Here is an 18,919-nt window from a genome sequence, read left to right as displayed (position 1 = left end):
CCTTGACAAATGTAATTTGTTCAATAAAATTAAAAGGACGCACGATAATTCACTTAGACAAAGAGACTTGAAAGGGGACGTCATCGGCGGCCGCCGTCCATCATCCAAATGATCAGCTGACTTTGAAGAAGTGGCAGGTGCTCGCCTTTTGGAATGCGGCATTGAAACAGTATTTAGAAGGGGGAAAGAAAGAAAGAGAGCTAGGAATTGGAGCAATTCTTTATTCAGGCAATAATTATACAAATTAGATCTATGAAAGCCCGAGAATGACTGTGCCTTGAACCCTGTCTGTATGCATAGAACAATGGGGAAATTAATAATTAAATCTATTACATATGCTCATAATTCAATACAAAAGATACCTCAGTAGTTCAAACACTCCTGTATTTTCATTTGAATAAGGCTTTCACACATTCTCCTCATTATATATGTATTATATTTTAAATTTAACAGCTTATTTTGTTGCCTTTATGTTTGAATTAATAAGGGCACACTTTAATGTACTAATGGGGAATTGCATTAGCCAGCTTCACAGACATAACTTTGAAAAATCTCCAGTTTCCCAAGGGTGAAATCAATTTGCCCCATAACGTGTTGTCTCGTAGACACATCTGGAATCTTGGAGGGACAGCTCCCCTCTGTGAGCTTCTGATTTGGGCCTCTGTATTTGAAAGAAGATCCCCAGAGTAGAAACCTTTGTTGAACTGAACAGACCCACTAAGATCATCTGTGGCATTTGGCAGCCTATTAGGCAGCTAACAGGATTTGCATGCTTAGCCTGTGTTATTTTTCCAGGAAGCAAAAATAATTTTCCTATGAAAAAGTAAGGGTTTGTTTTTAGTCCAATAGTTCACATTCATACTCCGCCCCAACGCCTGTACTTCTGCCTCTCCACACACCATTTTCTATTCTCCTCACCTGTGGAACATGAAGAAGACAAGGAAACAAGGTGGGGATGAGAAGCAGAGACAGTCAGAGAGCAAGAGAGAGCAAGATAGAAAGAGGAGAGAGAGAGAGAGAAAGCTCCTATGGTGGGTAATGGTGGTGGGAGGTCCCCACCACTGCAGAGATGACAATGAACCCTGCCAAAATTACTGGTCCAGAACAGGAGAAATCAAGGTTGAACTGAAATACTAGGAGGCAAAATGAGCTCACAGAGTGGGGCCCAATTTCCTAGATAACAGAGTGACTCTACTGGAAGATTGGATATGGAAGGTTACAATCCAACCCTGCATCTAACTGCCCCCCCCCCCCGCACGACCCAGAAAAGAGACAAAGAAGTCAGCAGCCACACAAGAGATGGAGAGGAAGCCAAAGCAACTGCTTCAATCTTGGTGCGAAAGGGCTGCCAACACACCCAGGGTTGGGCTGGGCACACGAAGCCCACTTGCCTCTTCTGCCACTGCAGTATGACAAGGAGGTTTGTGCCTTCGGAAGAGAGCCAAATCCAATGACGCTAATTGCATTGCAGATTTCTAGCGTCATTAGCAATTCTTAAAATTGCATTTACGCTGCTCAAGTTCTCTATTCCCAGCCTGATAGGCAGAGGGGCCAGGTCTCTGAAGGGGCTCTAGGTTACTGGGAAATTCAATTGGACACGAAGGCTTCAGGTGTGCAGGTGGAGGCTGGCCGTCAGGGATTCACAGCCCAGGAAAAAACGCTTGTTTGTCTTATTTTAAATGCTGATTGCCGGGAGAATAAACAAAACCCACAGCTAAATGGGCCTTAAAGGAACACTGGGAATTTTGGAAAGAAAGAAGCCTTACTGAGTAACAGTTGGAACTGGCCCTGTGGGTCCTATGGTGACAAGCACCATCCAAGCACCCCGAGCGACGAGGCAACTTGCATTGGAGATAGTTGGTGAAGAAATCACCACCCTCCTTTTGTTTGTTTGTATTTAAAACAAATGAAGAAAATCCAGATGAATTGGTGTTTCTGCTTTGTTTGTTTGTTTCCTTAAAGAGAACATATTTGCTCATTAGGAAGGCTAGACAGCCAGCCCCAGAAACAAAAGCATGAAGTCAATGTCTCTCAGAGCTGTGGTAAGGACTTGCCCCCTTGTTCCCCAGCCCGCCCAGCTCAATAGAAAAGGAACTTCCTCAGAGCACAGCAGAGGTCAGAATCAGCTTGTGCCAAAGACACTGTCTCTTGACACTGGCGCAGGGCTCTGTGCAATCGGGACTTCCATTGTGGAGTCCTCCAAAGGCTACCAATACCACCCCCTTCTGTGGTGGGCTCTGCTCTGAATGTAGCAACAGAGAAGGGGCTCACTCCTGTGTATTTCTTCTAAGAATTTAGCCCAGGTAATTAAATTGCTACACACACACACACACACACACACACACACACACACACACACACACGTGCATACTTATAAATATGTATTTTATCTAAAGTGCTACGTATAAACATATATGTCGAAGCAGTATATAGCTTCTAATCAGGCCACCTTCTCAAAATAATCAAGGCAGTTTTAATATTGCTGTTTAAAGTTGGCTAACAAGCAAAGGAGTCATCTTGAAGCAAAGCATCAGTAATCTGCGGCTTTCACACTTCGTGGTGGCTTGCCACCTCAGTCTCATTCATAGCATTAATAAATGGCCCAGGGACCAGAGGGTGGGGACAGAGGGAAGAGCTGTGAGACGGCTACCTAAGGCAGACAGCTCTCACAGACACAGTGGTGCTCACAGACCCAAGTTGAAGGAGGGTTTGCCTGTCTTGGAAAAGATCCCAGCAGAAATCCAATCAAGTCCTTTGGCTTCATCCACGGACTAGCTAGTGAGACCTCCTGAGCTCCCTGAAGCATTTGAAGGTGACAACCCTTTTGGCAGTGCTGAGGATCAAGCCCAGACCCTGAACCTGCTAGGCCCAGCGGGTACCACTGAGCTACATTCCAGTTCTAATATCCAAATTCTTAAACCAAGAACAGGCACCCCCTAATAGCAGGTGTGTGGATCATACTGCAGAAGAAAGCTCAGGTTTGGGAAGACCCTTACTTCTGTTTCAGCAGTATAGACATTCATAGGTAAAGGAATATCTGGGGTTTAGCCAAGGATGGTTTACCAGGTCTCCCAGTTATAGTGATTTCCATAGAAGATGATGATGGAGACTTACTGCCACAGGCAGTCATCCCAATAGTATCTAACAATAGCATCTAACATTCCAGAACATTCCAGAAGGCAAGGATCTGGTTAAAGCTCCATTGCAGGAATAAGGAAACGAATGTGCTCAGTGTTGCATGTTATATCTCCTGTGCATGGCCACATATGAGAGCCCTGGTATGTCCTCCCTTCCGGCCAGGAGAGGAAAGGTACATAAAACGTGACATTTGATTTCTGCAAGGTCAATGTGGTAAAAGGCAGGGTGGGGGCTTCGGCTTGGCAGTGACTGGGACTGTTTACTGAGTTCTTATCATTAACCCCTAGGGTACTTTAGCAAGGATCTACTTCCCATGAGATAGGCAGCCGTAGGAAACTGAGCACACAGAACACCGTACTCGCCATCTTTTGACTCTGCTGTGGCAGAGGGTAAGGCACAGAGGCCAGAAGGCAGACACACGGAAGCCCCGGTTTTGGAACCTTGCCTTTTCTTTCTTTCCTGCCAACCCAACCCTTCATGGTCTTCCCATATGCTTTTGCTCTCCTGGTCAAAGCGCATGTTGGTCCCATTCCTGCCCTAGGCACAGATGTCGTAATACCTCTGTGTGCTTTTGGGAGGCAGGAAAGGGACCAGGCACCCCAGAATTTAAGTCAGGTTCTCCGGAGTGCAAAGGCAAGGCAGCGTGCTGTGGGTTGGGGACATCCCCACTCCAGTGTCTTACATTAGCACTCTGCACAGAGGGTTCCTGGCAAAGAAACGAGGGTGGCTATAGGCTCAGGGTGGCAGAGGCCGGGTTTCCAGTGGTGGAGGGTAGAAGAATGACGGTGGGCTGCAGTAGAGGGCAGGGACTCGAGTCCGAGATCCCAAGAGGCCAAAGAGCTGCCTAAATGGGGCAAAGGATGTGGCGACACAGACAGGAAGGATAGGGGACAGCCACTGGGAAAACCACCGTGTGATTTGAGATGTAACAGGGAATCTGGGATTCCCAGGGAAAAGGGCCGATGTGAGCACAAAGTTGAGAAGCTCGAGGGGCGCACTGGGCCTCAGGAGGGGTGGGACACAGTGCCCGAAGCTGGTGACAACTGGGCCGCTGTTACCCCTCACCACTGCACAGTCCCAGGCAGGGGGCTGGGGGTGGGGGTCTGCAGGACTCCACAGCCTCCTGCTCAACACTCCAGACCTCCTGCTGCTGCCACTCAAGACAAATGAGTAATTAATAACGGGGCAGGGAGAGACCCCAGATAAAAGAGCTCAGCCCTTCGGTACTTCAAATGCTGGGCCACAGCAACAGGGCGTGATCCCGCTCACCCTGCCTGCCGTGCAGCACCGGGGATGTCCTAAGGCTGGAGCCATGGCATGGATGGCAGGGATCTGGTTGAGGGAGCTTGTGGAAAGCCTGAAGGATTTCCCAGGGCCAGGCGTCCTAGCCAGCGGCCGCCGAGCCTCAAACAGCCAGGACGTTCCTGTGGCGCCACCTAGTGTCCAAGGCCCAGACGACTCCCGGAAAAAGGGCTCAAACTGAGATTAGTCATGAGTCAGAACCCCAATCTCTAAAGCCACGAGACAGGATGGGGTAGGAGTGGGCTATTTCCTGGCTGTAGCCCAGTGACACCCTTCAGCTGGGCAAATACTCACGTAGACCTCTCCTGCTACCACTAAATCTAAGTAGCACATTTGCCAGAAGGAACGGGGAAAATGACGCTCCCTTTCTGAGACCATGAGGTGATGTCTGGTTTTTCCTCAATACAATGGCAAGTCGATTATTAATTCATCCAGAAAAAATATAGATGCTGTCATCGTACAAACACGAGTCCCCGAGCAGAACTGCGCCTCAGACCATCTGGAGGTGCAACATGGTGAACTTCGGGAGGGACAAAGGCAAATCCGCTTTTATTTGATGGTAAATAGAAGACGAGGCGAGACCCCGAAGTGGAAAGAATGAAAACCTGGGATCCAGGATGCGATTCCACAGTTCTGGCTTTGGCCCTGCTTGGTTATCTGTGTGACCTTGACCAAGGGAAACAGTGTTCCTCTCTCCCAACAATGCTGTGAGGTCCAGATTGTGGATTTCCCTGCAACAGATGAGGAAACAGTGGCTCCAGGGGTTTATCCAAGGTCAGGCCCAGGTCAGCGGCCACACCAAGCTTCCAACCCACATCTGCCCAGAGTTCACAAACATGCTGCTTTGACAAGTCCCAGGTCCTCTGCATTGTGATTCCCTGTCTACACCAGGAAGGGGCTGAGGACCAAGCACTCAGGGCCCTTCCAGAAATAGCAAACTGTGATTCTAGGGTTTCACTGGTCCCTTAAAACTCGGTTTTAGTGCACAAAACGCCACGGTGATAACAAAGGGGCCTTTTAAAAGGATTTATCCACCTATAAAAGCCATCGGGTTTTATTTCCCACTATGGGCAAAGAACACCAAAACAAATGTGTTAGGACATCAAATCCCTTTAAAATTTAGGGCAGGGGGGAAAGGAGGTTCTGAGCATGTTAGGGAGTAGTGATGAGGGTGTGCCCAGAAGCACGGATCCTCGGCAAAAGCCAGCTGTAGTCATTGCTTCTCTGGAGCCGCTGGGCTCCCAGGGCTAATTGCGTTCTGACAATTGTTTAGACTTGATAAACACAGCAGTTTATCTGGCTACCGGTTCAGATCTGGACAGAAGTAGAGGAAGGCACACTCGCAATAACCTCAGCGATAAAGTTTTCCTATCTGAGGCCGTTGATCTCCTCCTTCAGAGGTCATGCTGCCCAGCAACTGCCACCTCTGAAAGAAGGAAGTGGGGGCAGCAAGCAAAGGGTGCACGGTGGTGGGCCTTGCCAGTCTAGAACTTTCTCTCACTGCTTACCCGGACAGGTAGTCTGCCCAAGGCATCGATCAGTTCCATAAATAAAGCGAGGGAATGCGAAACTGGACCCCAACGCCAAGGTCACCTAGTACAGGTCATTTTACCTCATGAATCCTTCCTTCCTCAGCTCCGTTGCATTGACGAAAAGGGGATGTTAAACCTTCACCAGCAAAACCAGGAGCTGCACGATGGCTCAGCAGGCGCTGCGGGCCCACAGACTCACCAGGTGATGAAATGCAAGTCAAAACTTTCTGGACCCACATGTGGCCTCAGCAGCATGGTGGATTGTGCTGAACGGTGTCTAAGACCTTCTGGACAACCTGCAAAGCACTCAGTTGAGCCAGATGAGCCCTTACAAGTCTCACGAGAGGCCAGAGGGTTCTCCAATAGCCAGTTCCTTTGTCCCTCTTGCTCAGGTCTGCTTGGTCCCTCCTCAAACAGCCCTCTCATTCTCCAGCTACTTCTCCCCATCCTCACACCCATTCCCGCTGTCAGGTTGGCTAAGGAACACATGTGACCCTTACCTACTGAAGGGACCACTGAGTTCCCCTGGGTTCATGGAACACCTATCTTTCACCTGTCACAAAGAGGGGAGGCCAGGCTTGGGGTGTAGCTCATTGTAGCATGCAGGATCCTGGGTTCCAGCCGCCACCACCATTGTTAGAAGAATGAGCACAAGTGACCACACCATGTCTGGCCCCCTCCCTCCCAGCTCCTAGCTTCCACCAGAAACTCTCCAGCTCAGACGCCCTCATGGAGGATGGTAGGGGCTTTCATCAAACAAGAACACTGAGTGTGAAATACTGAACAATCCCCTGCCTCAGCTCCATACTTTCTCATCCTCCAGCCTAGGAGCCATGGTCCCCATTAGCAAAGCCATTCAACATGATAGCAAACTAGAGTTACAGTGTGATTACTCCAAATCCTGGCTGCCACGTTCTCACCCTTTAAAAGCCCCCCAGGAGAACCATGGAGGCCCATAGCTCGGCTGCACCCATGGAGAGTCAGGCCTTTCCAAGCAGGTTCTGCAAAGAGACCTTCCTACCCCAGGAAGCTCCAGCTAGGAACCTCAGCCCTTACGTTCACTTTGGGTAGATGAGGAGAGGGAAGGGAAGGATTTTCCTGGAAGGAGTCCTCCAGGGTTGAAGTAATCCCCAAATTGGGGGTGGAAGGGTTATCATCACTCCCCCAGGCTCCTGGCTGTTCTGGATTCACATTAAGTATTAATTAGGTGCTGGCACACTGAGCGGGTACCAGTGCTGATGGATTTATACAGTGTACGCAATTACAGTTACAAAACTAGATGTCAGTCAAGGCTAGCCCCCGACCCCACCCTTTAGGGCAGCCCGACTGCCTTCTACCTCCCACTCTACACAGCCTCTGGTGACACCATTCAGGGATCTGGTCCCCTCCCCCATGGCAGCCCTGCTCCTCAGCCCTACGCCACTGTCTGTTTTCTGTCTTCCTTTGGGGCTGTGATTCATAGCAGATATTAGAAAGGAAACGGCACCCTTCTTTCTTTCTACCATTGCTCTTATCTTTACAGGGTTCTTCCAACTCATTTATGTGATGTCACGCACAGAAGTGGTGTTGCCAATCTGCCTCAAGCACTCGCTTCAGTCTAGGAAAACTCCAAACAAATGCCAGTCTCTGTGAGGTATCTCTTGGGCATAACTAGGGAACGCCTAAAGATAATGGGAGGTGTGGGGTAGTGTTCCCTTCCTGGGGCAGATGGAAAGTTCTTTACCCTCTTGTCCTCTGAGGTCAGAGAAGTAAGCTTCCTGATGGGCACAGCCCAATGAGAAGGCAGCTCGGAAGTGCAGACATCAAGTCCTGCGAGGCTGTCCACAGCCAAAGGGTTGGATGGCTGTCTCTCATTTTCTAAAATAATAATAATAGTAATAGTAATAGTAATAATGATACAATAATAGAGTTGTGTTACCCCAGGCTGGCCTCAGACTCACTATATAAACAAGGTTGACTTTGAACTTCTGATGTTTCTGCCTTTGCTTCCCAAGCACTAGGAATAAGGCATGGGCCAATATGCCCAGTTTTGGAGTCCTTTTTTTTTTTTTAATGTCGTGAAAGATGTGCAGTATGCATCTTTAATTCCTGTGTTCCTATTGGAGCCAAAGAGACCAGAGGACGTGGGAGGGGGAAAAAGTAGCCCTGAATCAGGGGCTGTTCCACAACTCACAAAACACCCCCCCCCCGTGTGTGTGTGTGTGTGTGTGTGTGTGTGTGTGTCTGCGCACACGCGTGTGTTTGTGTGGTGATGGGTAATCAGAGGGTAACTTTTAGGAGTCGGTTCTCTTCTTCCAGCATGGGATACAGGGTTTGGACTCAGTTCAAGAGGTTTGCACAAGTACCTTTACCCATCAAGCCATCTCATCAGCCTTTGAGAGCTTTTTAATGGCCAGCATCTCTTGATTGAAGTCTAGATGGCCAACCTTTATTCTTTGTTCCAAGAAAGAAGATGCCCTTATTGGGAGAATACAGACCCACCCTCCTACTCATCCCTGTATGTCCTATTGACCCCCAGGCAAGACTTCTTTGCTCAAGGAGGGTATGGTAACGGATGTAGGAGCTAGATGTCTGCATCTGTTAATGCACTTGGCAACCAGCAACCTGTGCAGTCACATTGGATGGGCCTGGTTGAGTCAATCACTTGATCTGAGAGTGGTACCCGACTTCACCTGGCTTGTGGGCCAGCTTCCAAGGCGGCAGGCTGATTTTCTTTTCTGCTGCTTACTAGGTATCCTCTGCCGAGTCACAGCCACTCTCAAAATGAAGAGCTTCAGCGTCTCTACAGGCCCAACACTTCATGGAACCCGAACACAGAGCCCAATCTGAGTTTCTAAAGGCCCAGTGCTCCATAGACCAAGGACACTCAGGCCAGGGAAGGCAGCTGAGGCTGCGAAGGTCCTGTTTCTTTCAGGCCTGTTTCTAACTGGGTTCTGGCTGGGCACGTGGGTTCATTTCCATGGCTGGTTTGGAGCCTTTGGCAGATGAAAGTGCTGGAATAGCTTTATGTGTGTTGCTCATCATTAAACCTCCCCTTCAGGGTTTCTTGCCGCCTTTAGTTTGTGTCTCAATCTGGAGCAAATTTAAGCAAAGTTTTGGGCCTCTGCATTTCCTTGGTTTAATTAATAATTCATAATAAAAATTTAATCAAGGCATAAGCTTTTGTGAAAGGTTATAAAACACTGTTATTTGCCCTGGAGACCAGAATGACCACTTTTAAAATCTGTGAAATGATGGGTTTTTCCCAAATGAGGAAATTTTACTCTCGACTGTAAATCTCAGCTGTTTGCCATATGTAACCACAGAGAATCTGTTTATTGACTTAGTATATTAGAAGTAGTTAGGCAGGAAGAAAAATAAACCCAGACTCCAGACGGGAGAAAGTGTAGGGAAGGAATGAAGAGCTGGAGTCGGAGTTGCAGAAAACATGAGCTTCAAAGAATAGCAAGAAGAAACAGATGACAAGCCCACCATGAGAAGAACAGGTAGGCAATGGGAACCAGGGAGGTAGGAGACCCAGAAGTTGCGGGAAGACGGTGGCAAACCACTTATAATCTTTGCAGAGGGAAGTACACACCAGTAAATGGAGATAACACTCCATCGGGGGAGGGCTTCAGAGTTGGGTGGAGTCCTGGCTGAAGTCTGTAAACACAGATGGCTGACACCTCCTTGGAACACCAGAAAGACCTTCTTGCCTATGGCAGAGCGATGTCTAGACCAGAGCTCACCCAAACACCCACCATGCGCAATGCCAAACCACTAGGAAAGCTACCCAAAACAGACTCTTCAGCACCCACTGGAAACGTCTCTCATGCCAGGCCTGGTGTGGCTCATGCCTGCCATCCTAGCCCTCAGGAAACTGAAGTAGGAGGATGATGAATTCAAGGCCAGCCTGAGTTACATAGAATGACCCTGTCTCAAAAACACAAAAGCAATTAAAAATAAACACCATTCAAAGTCCTTCACATGACACTCAGTGCAGCCAACCTTCAGCCACTGGTCCTGAGCACATTTTAGAATCCTTCAGCACTAACTAATTCTTTGGGCTTAAAAAAAAAAAAAATTAGGTGAAGAGAGAAACGCAGAGTTGATGTAGAACTGGGCACCATCCACATTCTTGGGGGATAAGATAAAATAATCAGTTAATCTCTGTCTTAATCACTATAAGACCGTGTCATTAAGTATGTGGTTACCCCCATCCCACTTGACTTGCCAACTCTGAGAGAAGGCTATTAGCAGTGTGAGGAGAAGGGTGAGGCAGCCTGCACGCTGCTGGTGACACCCAGGACCAGTTTTCAGGTCTCCTGACTGCAAATGCCAAAAGAAACTCTTACAGTTACCATGGACCTGTCCTTCCTCACCAAGGACTTAGACAGGTAGACTGGAGATTAGAAAGAGGAGAAGCCCCAGCCGAGTGTTGGTGGCACACACCTTTAATCCCAGCACTCGGGATGCAGAGGCAGGCGGATCTCTGTGAGTTCGAGGACAGCCTGGTCTCCAGAGCGAGTGCCAGGATAGGCTCCAAAGCTACACAGAGAAACCCTGTCTCAGAAAAAAGAAAGAGAAAGAAAGAAAGAAAGAGAGAGAGAGAGAGAGAGAGAGAGAGAAAGAAAGAAAGAAAGAAAGAAAGAAAGAAAGAAAGAAAGAAAGAAAGAAAGAAAGAGAAGCCCCAGAAAGTTCTGCTGTAGGTCCAGTCACCACCAGTTCAGGGTTCTGAAGATGAATCAGCCAGCATAGGTCAAAAGGCATGGACTCCTCAGGACCTAAAACCACTGTCAAACTCCCCACGTGGAAGAATGGACCCAAGAAAAATAACTTAGATTCTGACTGGCTGGCATTAGCTTTAGATTTTAAAATGTTTGGGCATTTTCTCACTCCAGCCATGCCTCCTACCTATAACCCTCTCCTCAACCCCAGCAGGTTCCCACAAATTCTGTGTGTCCCATGCCTAGATGAATAGCCATTGTGCAAGCAGGTGTTGCTTTGGCGGTATCCCTGAAGGACCTAGATGTGCCTGAATGGTTTTAGAGACTCAGGAGTTTAGATCAGTACACATTAGATAAGGAAAGTCTAGGGGTTTTCACACCAAGATCTGAGCAGAGAGACTGTTGTGCTTGAAATGAGAATGGCCCCGTAGGCTCATGAATTTGAATGTTTGGTCCCTACCTAGTTGGTGAGCTATTTTGTGGAGGATTAGGAGTATGGCCTTGTTGGAGGAGGTGTGTCACCAGAGGTGGGCTTTGAGGCTCCAAAAGCCCATGCTAGGCCAACACACACACCCCTACATCTTTCTCCTTTCAACTTGTAGATCAGCATATAAGCTCTTAGCTACAGCTACAGCACCATGTTTACCTGCAACCATGCTCCCTGCCATGGTGACCATGGATTCACCCTCTGAAACTGTAAGCCCTCAATTAAATGCTTTCTTATATAAGGTACCTTGGTCATGGTGTCTCTTCATGGCAATAGTAGCCCTAACTAAGACAGCTACTTCCTAGGGGAGAGAAGCATCTAGAAGAAGAGACTAGCAGTGAAGGTGTCTGCTTCCTGAGCCAGCAACAATGAGGTCCAGTGGTTGGGATGAGCCAAACAGAGGTGAGCATGACACTGGCTCTGAAAACTCACATTCACAAACACTAGGTCCAATCCCTAAGAATGTTAAACCCTCCTGTGTTACCAAGGGAGCTGCCTTACAGAAAGGCCTGCAGTGTGAAGGCCTGTATGAGGAGTGGCTGGTAGTAAGAGGCTAAAAAGAAAATGCTAGGCTTTAAACAGACTACAGAATAAAGAACAAGGCTGCAACAATAACTGCCACCCATGTTTGTTTTGGATAGGTCACCGATCTGGTTTGGTTTTCTAGTTGCAGTTTCCAAATGAAAATGTCAGGGAGGGCAATGTCTGATTCGTCAGACATTGATAAAAACATGGCAGGGCCACAAAATAAGCCAACTGGCAAATACTGTGTGATTCGACCTACATGAAGCAGCTAGTCAAATTCAGGGACAGAAAGTAGAATGACAGCTGTGGAGGCCAGGGCCGGGGGCGGGGTGAAGGGGTGGAAGGAGGTGTTGCTTGATAGGTACAAGCTTCAGATACCTATGTCCCGTTTGGGATGAGAACCATGCTGGAGATAGGTGGGTGACAGTCAACAATAATAGCATTGTATTCAATGCAACTGATGGAGACAGGTTGGGTGGCAGCAACAATCACATTGTATTTAATGCAACTGAACCCCACATATAAAGGGGTCTAACACAGTACCTTGGACAAAATATACACTTTACCACAACTTTTTTTAAAATTACAGCCTGGAGGTGGTGCTGCACACCTTTAATCCCAGTGCTCAGGAGGCAGAGGCAGATGGATCTCTGTGAGTTTACGGCCAGTCTGGTCTACAGAGCGACTTCTAGGACAAGGCTCCAAAGCACAGGGAAACCCTGTCTCAACTCCCCCCCCCAAAAAAAACACCCAAAAATCTATAACTTAAAGGTGAAAAAGACAAAAAACAAAATAGGACCCCAGGAGCCACTGGGTGACATGTGACTGTAAGATGAAAAGTTTCTCCTCTAAGCCCCAAGGAGGTTTGACCTGGTGAATGACAGCTCAGCTCTCACTGCTGGTCACACACTCCTTGGCTTCAGCATAGCTGATCGGATCACACTAACATGTGCACAGAGTGCTACTGTTGGGGCAAGGGATGTGACACAGGCTGGGTACCACCCTGCTCACTTGTGGCTGCTGACAGGGCCATCTTCTCATGGGGTTTAGAAACAGCCTACCTATTCCTTAGTTTGGTTCAACTCGGTATACTCAGGTCCCATGCAAGAGCTAAAAAAAGACATGATTCCAGTAGTCCCATGCCCCCACCCAGGCTTCAAGGCCTGGCTCTCTCTCCCCTAATGCTCAGAGAGAGAAGCCAGTCTGTGAACTCTGCTTCCACATACCTCTGAGGGCTCCTGAGGAGCTCACCCACATGGCAGGGATTGAGCTTGTTAGCCACTTGTCCCATTGCCCTGAATGGTCCAGCGTCCACTCCACTTCAAGTCTCTGACTCCTCCAGATGGCTGGAGGGATCCACAGAATAAACACAGCTCCCTCCCTTGGTCTGCCAGAAAATAATCAAGACCAAAGTGTTAATTAACACTGACTAAGATTTTTCTGTGGCTGGCAAGAGGACTCATTGAGTAATGGTACTTGACACAAAGCCTGATGACTTATGTTCAACCCCAGGACCAACATGGGGGAAAAAGAGAGCCACCTCTTGGAATTTGACCTCTGACCTCCTTAGGCATGCCATGGAGCACCTGTTCAACACACACACACACACACACACACACACACTCACACACACACACACACACACACACACACAAAATTATATATATATATATATATATGTATTATAAATAAATAAATGAAAAGCCTTTTTATACTTAATGAGAACAGGAAAGAATTAGATACAGAAACAAAAATCCTTAGGCCTGTGATGAGGAACCGTGGCTGTCTCTTGTCCTTGTCCCCATTTGCTGTGATATATTAGGGACCACCTTCCCCCTCCCCCATTAAATGCTTCAGCATTCCCTCCCACCCAGGACTTGCTTCCCAATACCTTCTGGCATCTAAAAAGCAATAGACATATTTCAGACTGCGCCCCCACAAGTGATATTAATGTCAGAGACGAAACTGAGCATCGAGAAGTCAATGGTTCATCATTTAGTTCTTTGTCTCAAATATGTCTATTCTAAACAAGGTTGGCTTGCACATGCTTCAATCCTCAACCAAGTACTTCCTCCAAATGAACCCTCCTGTTTCCCTCCATGGTGCTCCACAGAGTTGCAGTGAGCCTGTCCCCTCTCCCTTCTGTTTACAGAACTACAGGCACTGTATGAATTCAAACACTCTGCCCATCCACTTGCACAATGGCGGAGCAGTGTGCTCACTCCCCATGTGTACTCAATCCTTCTGGCACTGGGCAGGAAGGCTTTAAATGGTTGTGGCTTAGTAATTTGGGGGCTCATTTGCAAGGCAAATGCAAACTACCTAAAATTAGGGCTCCGTGGTGTAGAGCACTCACTGAAGATTGCTTTTGTTTTGTTTGAAAACCACAGTCTTGCTTGACAAGACCGTTATCACCAATCTGGCGAGAGAATCCAAGAATTGGATTCTTTGTTCATTGTGGAAAATCTATTCCATTCTTCTGAGTGACAGGGTCTTGTGGGAAGAGACAATAGAGGTAGGTCACTGGCCAGTCACTGCTGAGAACAGGACTGAGAGGGAAAGGGCTGGCCCAGAAAGCTGGCTGCCCTGGGGGATGGTGTCAGCAATGGTACCTCTCCCAGCAGGGATGCCTTGGGCTCCAATTCCTCTTAATGAAGTATGCAGTAGTGTTCAGGCAACTTCAAACACAGCTTCTTCAGGTCTTTATTTCAGATGCAACCTGAGTCTGTTCCAAACTTGGGGGGTATAGGGGGGAGGGGCAATAGGGTGGTTCAACTTAGTTTATTCTTGGCAAAACATATCTTCCTGAGTCTTAAAGGGGGAGAAAGCAGCTTAGACAGATGTAAACAGGCTCTGAGGCCCTTTGGACATCAAATAACACTAGCAAAGCAACGTTTAGATGAGTTAAGTGTAAATCAATCAGAAACATATGGACTACATTTCCCTGAAAATACACAGAGGTTTACAAATTGCAGGCACAGGGCCTTGGCAAGGCACAATCCTCATTTTGCCAAACCTAAAGTGTTTGGAGAAGATTTAAAGAAAGCAGACTGACCCAGTGCCACCCCTGACACTGGTCACAGCCCACACGACCACAAACATTTAAGCTCATGGGTTTAAGAGATTTGTACGTTGGATAAACTTAACTACTCACAACAAACGGCAAAGCCTTTCCAGATAAATGTGCACAGAAAGGTGAAACCACCAAGTACTGGTATTTACAAAAGGCAAGGATGTCTACCTGAGTCATGCTGAGCAGACTGAGCAGACAGGCTTAAACTTGATCAGAATGGGGCACACTGAGGTTCCATGCCTGCAGTGTGGGTTCATGGAGGGCAGACTTTGCCTTCCCAGCATGGCTCTCTCTTTGAACTAGTGGGAGGTAGCATCTTGCATTCACTTGTTGTGTGGGGACAATGTATTCACTGACACAGTCAATGGTATCTGGCATTCTGACTCTCCATTTAACTCGTGACTGGCCTAGATAGATTATTTCCATCCCCAAGGAAGGATGTGCAGAAGGAACTGAAGCACCCAAGATGCATTTGTGTATCTATGTTTTAAGATTCAAAAGTGAAGTCCTGGGCTGGGGAGATGGCTCAGTCAATAGAAAGTGGACCTGGTGGCGCACACCTGCAGCCCCAGCACTAGGGAAGAAGAAACAAGAGGGTCCCTGGACCAGCCACTCTAGCTGGATCAAGTTCAAGTGAACTCCAGTGAAACGGTCTCAAAAATCAAGGTGGAGGGCTGGGGATGTAGCCCCATGGTAGATTGCTTGCTGGGAATGCATGAAGTCCTGGGTTCGATCTCTACTATACCATAAACTGGGTAGGGGACACACCTATGCTCCTAGCATCAAGGGGGTCGATACAGGAGGGAGTTCAAGGTCATCCATAATTACCAAGCAAATTTGAGGCAAGCCTGGCCTGCATGAGACCCTGTCTCAAGAAGGGGGGTGAGGGTAGGAAGAGGAGAAAAGATGGAGAGCAAATGAGAAAGATACTCAACATTGACCTCATGCGCGCACGCACGCACACACACACACACACACACACACACACACACACAGCATTGGGTGTGAAATTCTGTCAGTCAGGTGTGGTGACGGAAACGGAGGCCAAGTGAGACCTTGTTTCAAAAGGGGGAGGGGAATGGTTGCTAATTAAAGATGCAAAAGCTTCTATGACTTCACCCTGAGATGTCATCAGATACTCAGACTGAAGCCATAGGGAAAGAGGCGGCAGATCAGGCTAGCCCTTCCTGAGTCCGTGGCTAGTGCCCCTTGAAAACAGTGGGAAATGAGAAAGCCTCCAAAGAGATTCAAGGGCCCTTCTGTCCTACCTCAGGTGTTACACAGGCAGGGACAAGGAGACACCCAGTAGCTCCAGATCTGGAGCCTGAAAGAGTCCCCAAGTCCCCACAACACTGAAGAAGTGCAGGAGGTCTCCAGGTCTTCAAAGAGGCCCAGAAGTAATGAACAAAGTATCAGCTGTGTTTGACATTAGGAACAGTAAACAATGATGGGACTTGCCAGTAAGACATTTCCAACCTGTGTCCATAGGCCACATACATCCCAAGATGCATGGTTGCAATGCCAACAGGCTGAATGCCCCTGGTAAAAACAGGAGGCTAGTGTAGAACAACCTGACCCATAGGCTGCTGCCCCCTCCTTTCTTTCTTTCCTTCTTTCTTTCTTTCTTTCTTTCTTTCTTTCTTTCTTTCTTTCTTTCTCTCCTTCCTCACCTATGACAATAAGCCATCCAGATAAGTATACCATCTAGTAGCAAGATTATCAGGTGCCAAGGTAAAAGAGGACTAGAAAGCACACCCATCTCTTAAGACAATGTGCAAAGTCCTTTGCATGAGCAGCCACTCTCTGCAATCCTTGCCTTCTCTTCAGGGACTGGGGGTCTCAACATTGGTTAGACGTGGGTAGTCTTTTAGACATGCTTCAAAGCAAAGAGCTTTCCCCATCTCATTCTATCCCAAGGGGAAAGGGGACCTAAATTGGGGTCATCAGGAGTGGGCTTATATTCAAGAGAGAAGGGGTGGGGACTGGTACAAATTCAAGAGGGAAGAACAAAAAGATGGTCATTGGAATTGGGAGAGTAGGACAGCTTACACCTGTGAATGACTGATGACAGCGGCCTGGAGACACATGGGGGCAACCAAATGCTTTTCATCCTGTCCTAGAGAAGGCAGGACGGCTCCAGAGAAAGCTCACAGTGAGGCATGTGCACAGGCAAGGTGGGACACAGCCTTCTCAGTATCACAGTACGCCCTCATCCCTCCCACGCCCACCTCCAGGCTCCACTCCCCATCCTCTACTCCTTTTGACATCGGCATCTGTTGTCATAAGCCTAAGAGGCCCTTTTGTATAGCACAGAGCGTGAGGGGGCAGGCAACCGCCTGCAGCAGGAGTGACAAGTACTTCGCTCTGACAGGGTACTGTTTGCTTTCCAAGCAGAGAGATGCAAATAATGGCAATGAAAAATGCAAGGGACGTACACTTGTCTCTGAAGAAGAGGTTTTCTTTGTTCTAGAGATTTCCTTCAGTGACTCTCCTGTCATGCAGGTGCATGTTAAATGTCCTACCCTGGTCCTGACCTTGGGAAGCTGGCTAGGTGTCCATATGCAAAGAGCGTAGTCCAGACCCTGAAGTTTCCAGCAGAGTCTTCATTATTTAATTCCTCGGACAGGCCCCTTAACAGACAAATATTTGAAAGACTCCATTTTATACTAAATAGGAGGGGGTAAAGGTTTGAACTTGAAAACTATGAGGCAAAAATCATAAGACTGAGCTCTTCAAGTTTTATATTTAATGTCATCTAAAAATTATAATTATAAACATGCATTCATTCTTAGTTTGAGCAAAGAAATACATCATTTGCTTTGGAAATTTTTTAATCAAATGACTGTGTAACAGCATTACAGTCTTCACTTTTCCAGTCAACAGTGCAAACAGGGCATTTTGTTTTCTTTCAACTAATTAACTTTGTATGTATAGTATGTTGGTGTGTATACAGATGAGCATGTGTGTGTGTGTGTACATGTATGTGCAGATGGAAACCAAAAGTCCTCTTCAAGTGTCTGCTTCAGTCACTCTCATTTTATTTTTCTCAAATGTTTTCAATGTGTGTAAGTATTTTGCCTATAGGTGTATGGACCTTGTGCATGCCAGGAGCCCACGGAGGTCACAAGAGGGCATCTTACCCTCTAGAAGCAGATTTATAGATGGTTTGAGCCACCATGAGGTGTCCTCTGCAAAACCAAGTACTCTTAACCTCTCAGGCATCTCTCCAACGCTTCCATCTGATTTTTTGAAACAGGTTATCTCATTAAACCTGGGACGACAGGAATTCACCGGTCTCTGCCTTCTTAGAGCTGGGGGTACAGACACATGTCACCTGCCCACGTTTTACACCTGCCCAGCTAAGCTCAGGTCCTCATGTTGACATGGCAAGCTCTCTACTGACTAAACCCTCTCTCCAGCCCTGAAGGAGCATCTCAAAGTATTCAGGAGCTCTATAAATTTCCCTGACAATGTCTCTTGTTTGGTTCATTCATTGTTTCCCCTTCCCTGGGGTCACTATCTACTTTAATTTCTTGTTTTTCCCATGGTGACCTGGCATGCTTCCACTACGTTCAGCAGAATGAGCAATTCTCCAGCTCCAGTTGTCCTCAGTGCCCTGCCATTAGATTTTTGGAAGATCTGAAAGTAGACTTTGAAATAGTTTGCATCACTCTGCCAGATGTTTACCATATCCCCACACTCATTAGACAGGAGACTGGTCCAAAAGGGGCTTCGTGTGGTAGGTGAGAGGGGAGTGATGGATAAGGGTGGGGGCTCACACAACGTCTTTTTGCATAGTTATGACTTTTGTTACTGGGCCTTGGAACTATGAGGATGTGAATAATTAGTATTTGGGTAATCGCTCTCATTCCATTTATTAAGACAGGGGAAGAATGTGGAAAGGAAGCTTTTGATCCTTGACTGTTCTCCCTTTCATCTTCTCAGGGTGCTCCTTTGGAGTTGTCCTTGGTAAGATGTCATGGTTCAAGTACAAGATGTGCTGAATGCTTGGTGCCCGAACAATGGTGACGTTTTGGAAAGTCCTAGGAACTTTAGGAGGTAGGGCCTGGTGGAAGGAAAGCAGTAGACTGTCTGTCTTTAGATAATGTTCCTGGTCCCCAAATCCTCTTTGGACTGCTTCCTCCCCACATTGTCC

At 47.5% G+C, this 18,919-nt stretch overlaps 1 long non-coding RNA gene across 1 annotated transcript; it reads right to left on the bottom strand.

Moving 5' to 3' along the window:
* Window positions 1–207: 207 nt before the first annotated feature.
* LOC118237992 lies at window positions 208–6,410 on the bottom strand. The gene is made up of 2 exons (XR_004772145.1): window positions 6,053–6,410; window positions 208–5,171 (listed from the first exon to the last, which is right to left on the bottom strand). It is a non-coding gene; the product is annotated as an uncharacterized LOC118237992 (long non-coding RNA).
* Window positions 6,411–18,919: the final 12,509 nt, after the last annotated feature.

This window comes from Cricetulus griseus (assembly GCF_003668045.3).
Source record: "Cricetulus griseus strain 17A/GY chromosome 1 unlocalized genomic scaffold, alternate assembly CriGri-PICRH-1.0 chr1_0, whole genome shotgun sequence".
Classification (NCBI taxonomy): Eukaryota; Metazoa; Chordata; class Mammalia; order Rodentia; family Cricetidae; genus Cricetulus; species Cricetulus griseus.
The sequence above is the reverse complement of the archived record's forward strand: the minus strand, read 5'-3'. Positions and strand labels throughout refer to the sequence as shown.